Raw genomic sequence first — 9,103 nt, forward strand, 5'->3', positions numbered from 1 at the left:
CATCAATTCATGTTGTAAATAACTACTTTTAGTTTCCAAATCACTCATACGTTCCGGTTTTCACATGATCACAAATTCCACCCTTGCACCTATGTTGTCTCATTCATTTTTTTTGTTTCATTTTCTTAGGTTTTAATTAGTGATCTTGTGTTTTTATTGTTATTGTTATAAGTCACTGTTGAATGTTTCTTTAGGTTAGTTTTAGCATTTAAAAGTTGTTCACATCAGTTGCACTGCATATTCATCATTAGTAGTTCATTAGGGCATTCTGTCAAATACTTTGTATGCATGTCTATTTTTTCTTTTTTGCATTGTGTTAGTTCATTCAAACACTCATGACACATTTCATATCACTCATTTATACAATGTAAATACTTGCATATCATTTCTAATCATTCATATTCATTTTAGCTTGAGAAACCATGAATTTTCCTTTATTCTAGGATAGGTCTGCACATATAGTTCAGGCTATACATTCATCATTTCCACTACATCTTTAGTATATTTTTAGTTAGTTTAAAGGTAGTATATTAGATTTTCTCCATTTAGATTAGATTGGTACACTCACATGCACTCAAATTTTTTGTCTCTCCTTGGGTTGATTCTTGGTTTTTACTATGCTATATTAAGAGGGAAAATCATTTTTGCACAAATTCTTAGCGACAAAGAGTTTATAGAAGTTATTGCGTGAAATAAGAATCTACACGGACTAAGGAAGAGCAAGTTTTGCCTCCACCATATTTGAGTAAACATTCCTTTTTTCCTAGTCTTTTCCTTTGCCACCCAAACATAGCCTAAAAATTGTTCCCTACATGAAGAACTTTCTAAGCCATACAACTTGAAACTTTTTGATATGTTAGCATAGCAAAAATAAGGTGTTGTGTATGTATGTAACATATACTAAAAATTTATCTTGGTAGATGCACCTAATACTTTGAGAGGCACTTTAGTTGAGAAGTCATATAGGTAAGCCACCAATCACACTCTTCATCCTAGGCTGTTTGTTTACTTAATTCATAAACAACATAAAGGGAAATATTAGAACCAATACATATGAAGGATTAAATAATGGTTTGGTCCTAGTTTTCGTTAGGTTTTTTCAATGTGGTCCTACTTTTGTTTTCTTTTTCAATTTGGTCCTAATATTCGTTAATTTTATTCAATTTGGTCCTTTTCGCTAACACCGTTAAAATAGTTAACGGATGTGAACAGTAACCGCCACATGTTATTTTGTGATTTTTTTTATTTTTAATTTTAATTTTTTTAACTTTTTATTTAAAAAAATGTACACGTGTCAAGCTCATATCATGCCACGTGTCATTTTGTGATTTTTTAATTTTTTTTAATTTTTTTAAAATTTAATTTTTTTAATTTAAAAAAAAATTCACGTGTCAAGCCAATATCATGCCATTTTCAGAATCAGTTTCTTATTTTCAATTTGGTCCCAATATTCGTTATTTGTTTTCAATTTGGTCCTATTTTTTTTTTTGAACTTAGCATTTTTGTTCCTCTCCAAATTGAGACAAAGTTTAATTTGTATATAAATGTTATATGAATATTCTTATTAAAATACATATTTGTATTAAATATTTTTAATTTAGAATTAGAGTTAGTTTAAAATTAAAACGAAAAAAAGCAATAATACCATTAATTTAAAATTTTAAGAGGTTAAATATCTTCTCGCCTTCTCGTAGCCACGCATCCGCCTCATCGGGGGTGGCCTTACTAGTGAACTTCGTTGGCTTGTGGCGCATGAAGTCCTCCATTGTCATTGGCCTGACAGGTGGAATCATCGCCCTCGGCAGCACTGCAACAGGTTGCATCGCGTCCACCATCCTATGGATTGCATTTGCAATCTCATCAGCCCCAATGGTATTTTTGTGCCTCCTATTTGCCATTGCATGGGCACGCCACATTTTTTAACTAGTTAACATTAAACAGCTCGGATTATAACAAAAACAAACAATTACTAACAATCAATAACACACAATAGTTTCACAAAGGAAACACGATCAGCTCACTCCCCAAAAACTTGAAACTTTTGCTCTGATACCAAATATAACATCCCTACTAGAAATTACTTAATTAATTAAATAAATAATAATGGAAAAACAAAATGACAAAAATTTATTATTTTCCAAACGCGGGAAATTTTTAAATTATCGTACCACGCGCCGAAACTATTTAATAACAATATTAAATTTATTACAATTTTCCAAAATCAAAGAAAAGTGCAGTAATGTAAATAAAATCTTAGCTCAAATCCCAAGCTAGCCCATCTCTCCGTCTCATGCATCAGTGACATCACCTGTAGCATCAATTGTTCCCGTGTAAGGAATTACACGATCATCGCCAAGCACAAACAGAAAATGTGAGCTTATAATAAAAGCAAAACACATCAATTAAATAATATAAATACACCTAGTTATATTATTATAATTAGACCTTGGTCAAGTCCTTAATACCCCAAGGCTTTTCCACCTTGTCCAATTCACATACAAAGTTAGCCATGGACTCAGAACTCGTGCTCCTCACCACTCTCTCAGTTTTCAGTCTTCCCATTCCCTTGGTTGTCCAATGTCTCTAGGGTTTACCCACCCTTTCACATTCAGACTACAATTATATTAGCAAAAATAAAGAAGTCAATTTCATTCTCAACAAGATTTGAACACACAACCCCTTAAACACAAAGCAAGTGCTTAACCAAATCAACCAATACCTGTTTCGTGATAATTCCTATAATTTTAGGATTACATTATCCCTACTCCTATTCAATATATAACATAAAAAAATGCACCATTAACACAACATACAATTGGCATACATAGGACTCGAACCCAAGTCCTCTCAACACAACCAAGTACTCTCAACCATTTGAGCTAGTACTTTTCCACGTCACAAACATTTGTATTAAATGCCATAAAGGCTCCCATTACCCGCATTTATTAAATAATTATTTAATTAATTATTTAAATTTCCCGGGTCTTACAGTACTGCAACAACAAAGCATCCTTCACCTAATATTCCTCTATTAGGTGAACAACAATTAGCCTAGAATTTATTCTACACACCAACTTTTGTACTCCTACTTCTTTGGATAAAGTGAGGTCGGCTATGATGGCTTTGTACTTGGCCTGATTGTTAGATGTTTTAAAGCTGAAATGGAGTGACTTTTCTATGACCAAATCATTGGGTCCCTTTAAGACTATGTCGACACCTACTCCTTTAGGATTGGAAGAGTCGTCTACATATAAAGTACATCATTCTTCTTCTAAAAGATGTTCTCCGTGTAACTCAATGGTGAAGTCGGCTAAGCATTATGCCTTTATTCGTCCCCACAATTCATATTGTATGTTGAACTCAGACAATTCAACAGACCACGAAGACATTTGGCCTACTAGGTCAGGTTTCTGTAGGATCTTCTTTATAGGGTAGTCATTTTTATAATTATGGCGTGGCTTTGAAAGTAAGGCTTGAGCCTTCTTGTTGTGATCACCAAAGATAATGTGACTTTTTCCGCCATTTGATATCTTATTTTTGGGTCTTGTAATGTCTGACTTACAAAGTAGACTGGTTTGTGGTCATTATCAATTTCCTGGACAAAGGTTGCACCAATCGCATTAGTGGTAGCCGCTATGTAAACTAGCAAGGGTTGGGTAGTATCTGTCTTGCATAAAATTGGAGGGGATGTCAGCATTTGTTTCAATTGTTTGAACTCTTCCTAGCATGTGTCATCCTAAACAGATTTTGTCAACTTCTTCAATAGCTTAATCATGGATTTTATTTTATATGCTAATCTTGAAAAAGAATTATGATATTGTTGTTAACCTTCGTATGGGGCGTTGAACCTCTTTCACATTTATAGCTTCTCATATCAATTATTGCTTGACACTTCTCAGGGTTGGCTTCAATAATGCTATATGTCAACATAAATTTGAGGAATTTGTCGTCTTTTACCCCAAACACACATTTTTTCGAGTTTAAACGCAAGTTATGAGTGCACAAGGCTGAAAAGACCTCAGACAGGTCTTGAGAATGTTAGGCCCAAGTAGGGGACTTAACCACCATGTCGTTAACAAATACTTTGATATTTTTTTCCAATGAGGTACTTGAACACCCTATCCATCAATCTCTAACATGTTGCTCCATAATAATAGTTAGCGACTTTATGATGGAGGCCAAAAGGCATAACCTCATAATAATAGTTAGCGACTCTATGATGGAGGCAATTTTCATCTTGTCGTATTTTAACATGGGGATCTGATTATAACCTAAGTAGGCAACTAAAAAGCTCAAAATGTTGTGGTCGGTGGCACCATCCACCAACTGGTCAATGTCAGGTAAGGGGTAGACGTCTTTAGGGCACGTTTGTTGAGGTCCGTGTAGTCCACATACATACGTCATTTTCCACTTGCTTTCTTGAGTAACACAACATTGGCTAACCGTGTTGTATAACGTGCTTCTTTCATAACCCGACTTTTAACAACTTGTTGGCTTCTACCTTGATGTAAACATCCAATTTCATCCGAGTAAGAAATAATTTTGTTTTCAGAAAATAATTAGGAAGAGGAAGGAATGAAAAAAATGAAAGAGTATTGAACGTTGATTTGAGTATGAATATATTCCTACTTTTATTTTCATCTCATTCTAAATTTAATTTACTTTTATCTTGTTTTATTTTATTTAATCTTGGTTTCTTTATCTGGTTTATTTTATTTTATTTTATCTTATCTATTTTATTTTATTTTTATTTTTATTTTATTTTTTGATTTTAATTTTAATCATATTTTGTTTACTTTTTTTTATTTCGTTTTATTCCTTTTTCAAAAAGTATGTATATAAAAAAAAGAAATAGAAGAAAGAGAGGTTAATGTAATGTTTGATAGTAGCAGACCTATATCCTTCCACTATTGATTAATTGAAAGATGTTCAAAGGCGCATCAACTTGGCTACCATTGCTTTTGTATGTTAATTGGGAATTACATGTGGTAGCTAGTTGGCTATGGTCATGATGGCCGAAGGAGTAGGAAGCAACATATGCTTTAAGCCTTATCCCACATCTCGAGGTTGGAAGGGGCAGAGAAAAAGATAGCAGAACAAAAAGGAGGGAACTACATAATAAAAAAGGAAGATTCATAGGCTTTGGAGGGAGGAACACAAAAAAAAACTTCCTTAGTTCTCCACCCCCGGGATCAAGGGATTACACATTCAACATTCAGAAAGAGAACACAGTAAGGGAGATTTTACAACCAGAAGGGAGCGAAGCCGTGATTGGTGCAGTGGATTTCATCTTCAAGTTATCACCTCCATCTCACACCTCACATCTGTATAAAATCAAAGAATAGATACCCAAACAACCCCTAAACATTCACGTTTCATCTTCCCCAATCATTTCCACCCAAATGCAAATATGAAACAGAGAAAGGGAGAATAGATAATAACCGGCGACATTACCACCAACGCGTCTGGACACGAATGGCGACGACGAGGTGGTACAACGCGGAAAAAACTACAACATGCTAGCAGCGAAGCGCACAAAGCCTAGACTTTGGGAAGAAACCCTCACATAGGGAAGGGGGAGTTGGCATCACCAGTGACACGCACTGGTCGCAGGTGCAGCGACATTCACGGTGCTGGTCGCAGGTGCAACGACATTCACAGTGCTGGTGGCAGGCGTTGCGTCGACACGCTCTTGTCGCGACAACAACAACGTATATGGTGGTGGTTGCAGGCACTACGTCGGTGACGTTTTTAGGAGTAGCGGTTGCCTCCGATTTCGTGAGAAAGGAGAGGTAAAATCAGCAACTTCGATCGTAGTTGTAGCGGCGCCAAAAACGGCAACTGGAGCGATGGCTGCTGGAACTCCATGGAAGTTGTCCGTGCGAGATGGTGGAAGGGGGGGCTGCCAGGTCCCGGTCTAGATTTTGCACAGAGGAGAAGACATAGGGACGTTGTGCTTCACACAAAGAGAATAGGTGAAAAGCGTCGTCGTAGGCGAGGTTCCCGACGACGTCACCGACAGTCCGTGTTGGCCAAAAAAGATGAACAGGTTGGATCTGACCCTTTCTTTTAATTAGGGTTTTGATTCATTTTTTTTTCTAGATAACAAGTTGGATCTGACTCTTTGTTTTCTCCGTGCACCTCTCACCTTAATATCTGCACCTTCCATGTTTGTGTGTTTTTGATCCTCATTTACTAACTACACCCCAATTTTCACTGTTACACTTTTCTGTATTTTCACTCCATTTTCAGCTTTGACCCACGCACCTCCTATGTTAATTTTTACACTCCCACAGGTTTACTGTACTAGGCTAGTTACATCTACTTAATGCACCCCGTCTTCTTAGTCTCGCACTCCCTATGTCTTTGTTTATTGTTTATGGGTTGTTTTGTGTTTACTTCTTGCACCTCACACATTACTCATGCATCGTCCTATTTTTGTTTTTTTTTTCACTTTTATCCCTTTTTTATTAAATTCCACCTTTATAATTTAAAAAAAAAAGAGAAAAAAAATATTTTAAATTCTAAAAAATTACAAAAAAAATAGAAAAATCTAAAAAATAAAAAATGTTCTCTTTTGCTTTATTGTGTTTGTCCAGTCATCCGCACCATGTGACACTTATTTCCAAAAATACCAAAAATAGTCTTCTTTCTCTTTTCGTGTCTGTCCAACTGCTCGCGTCGTGTGACACACTTATTTCCAAATAAATCAAAAGCACCAAAACATATGTAAAATTTTAAAAAATATAAAAATATCAACATTTCCAACTAAAAAGTCTTTTTCATAAGAACTACATGATCCTTGATTCTCCATTGTGAGATATGTAGGAGCAAGGTCAGTCCTTGTTAGGTTCACTTCAAAAAAATCAAATCATTTTATCAATTGTTTTCCAAATTTCTTTTAAAAAACTACATAATCCTGATTTCTCATTTTGAATGAGAATACGTAGGATCAAGGTCAATCCTTGTCGGACCCAAAAAACCAAAAAATATTTTTGTTTCTTTTTAGTATTATTTCTCTTATATTTTTGGGGAAAATCAACATTTTAAAAACCACACCAACTTTGCATTTTTAATTAAAGGTACCACCTTTGGACAGGCGTTGTAGGGTGCTAACACTTTCCTTACGCATAACTGATTCCCAGATTTAAAATATGGTTTTTCGCATACTTGCTTTATCTTTATAGTTTTCCATAGTTTTCTAGAAATAACTATGGTGGCGACTCCAAATCTTTTTTTAAATTCGTTTCTTTTTGGTTAGTCGTCCCATCGTGATTTCGGTTGCGACACTTGACAACATGTCTTCTTTCTTCTCCTAGCTTCATCTTCTTTTATGAAACTAGTTTTGCCCCTTTGAAGATGGATAAACAACGTGAAGTTATCCTAGGGTCAACTCTTGGGAGGTCAACTGTTGTCCATTCAAATAACTCAGCGTTAGTAGCTAAAGCTTGGCCTATGACTTTTTCTCCTTTCGCATCTATCATAGACCCAATTTTGAGATGTTGTGCCCCCTTTAGCAAGGAGAAACTCTGGTTTCTCCATCAAGTTCCATTTGTGCATCGTCATTTATCCTTAGATCAAGATCCTCTCCCCCCACGACGATGCTGCTTACCTGAATCTTTTTGACATTGTTGGTACTTAACAAAGGGAAAGGTAATTTCAAATAGGCTATATAACATTCTTTAGTTGTCTTTTGATCTCTGTGTACTGTGATTATATCTTCTAAAACTGATGTAAACTTATTGGCAAAATGATAGGTGGAGACTATTATTCTAAGTATGTTTAACGAATGTCGACCTAGTAAGACATTATATGATGTGTGTGCGTCAATGGCCAAATATCGGACAAGTATGGTCTTGGTCATATTTCCCTCTCCGAAAGTGGTATCTCTGGTAATTGAAGCTTCTTATATATTTTTCAGTAGAGTATATTTATTGAGCCACCATGATCAACTAAGATCTTCTTCACTGCAAATTTCTCCATTTCCATTGTAAAGACCATGGGGTCATCTTGATCTGGGTCTACTTCTTGGAAATTAGAGTCTATAAATGTGATTGGAGGCATCCTCTTCATGTACTTCCGTGATAATGCATGTATTGATTGTACTGCTCTCAAGTGCTTCTTCTTGGCTGAGGTTGAGGACCCTCTCCCTACGAAGCCTTCTGATATGGTGCTGATCATACCCCTTAAGGGGGGCCTATCATCTCGACGATCTTGGTGTCTCTTTTCCCGTTGTGTAGGTTTTTCTCTCCTTTCAAGCTTGTCTCTATCTTTCCTTTTATCCCTTTTGTCATTATATCTACGATACTCGACTCTAGATGCCCTTTCATCTTCTTGCTTAACGAAGCACTTAAGGTGGCCAACCCTTGTTAACTCTTCCACCTTAAATTTCAAGGTCGTACAATCATCATTGGTATGCCCATTGATACGATGGTATCTACAGTATTTGCTCATATCGACATTAGGGGGCTCTATAATGTTTTGGGTGATGGGATGAGATTGGCTTGTAAGGCTTCTTCCAATATGTGTGATTTGGGGGTGTAAGACCCGTGAAATTTAATTAATTAAATAAATAAATAATTAATTAATAAATGCGAGTAGTGGGAGCCTTTATGACATTTAATATTGATTGATGTGACGTGAAAAGTACTTAATTGTGTGAGAGGACTTGGTCGAGTCTTATGTATGCCAGTTGTGTATTATTTAATTATTATTATTTTTAATAATATGATTGAGCATGTTGAATGAGGAGATAATTATAGAATTATAGTAGTCATCATGAAACATGAATTGGTTAATTGGTTGTACATTGATTTAGCATTGACATGGTTATGGGTTCAAACCTTGGTGAACCCAAATTAAACTTTCTTTTTGCTAAACTTGATTTTGGCAAAGAGGAGAAGGGGTAGAAACCCTAACACGTGAAGGCATCCAAAAGGGGCTGAAAAATAACTTCTTGAATGACAATTATCATTAGCATTACTGCATGCTAGGGAGTTTTACACGTTAAATGTTTACGTTTAAGCATGAATTGTATGTTGTATGGTATAATATGCATGATTGTTCCTTTTAATTGTTGAATTTTCGTGTTTCTAGAAATTTC

Source organism: Vigna unguiculata, chromosome 11 (genome assembly GCF_004118075.2).
Source record: "Vigna unguiculata cultivar IT97K-499-35 chromosome 11, ASM411807v1, whole genome shotgun sequence".
NCBI classification, from domain to species: domain Eukaryota; kingdom Viridiplantae; phylum Streptophyta; class Magnoliopsida; order Fabales; family Fabaceae; genus Vigna; species Vigna unguiculata.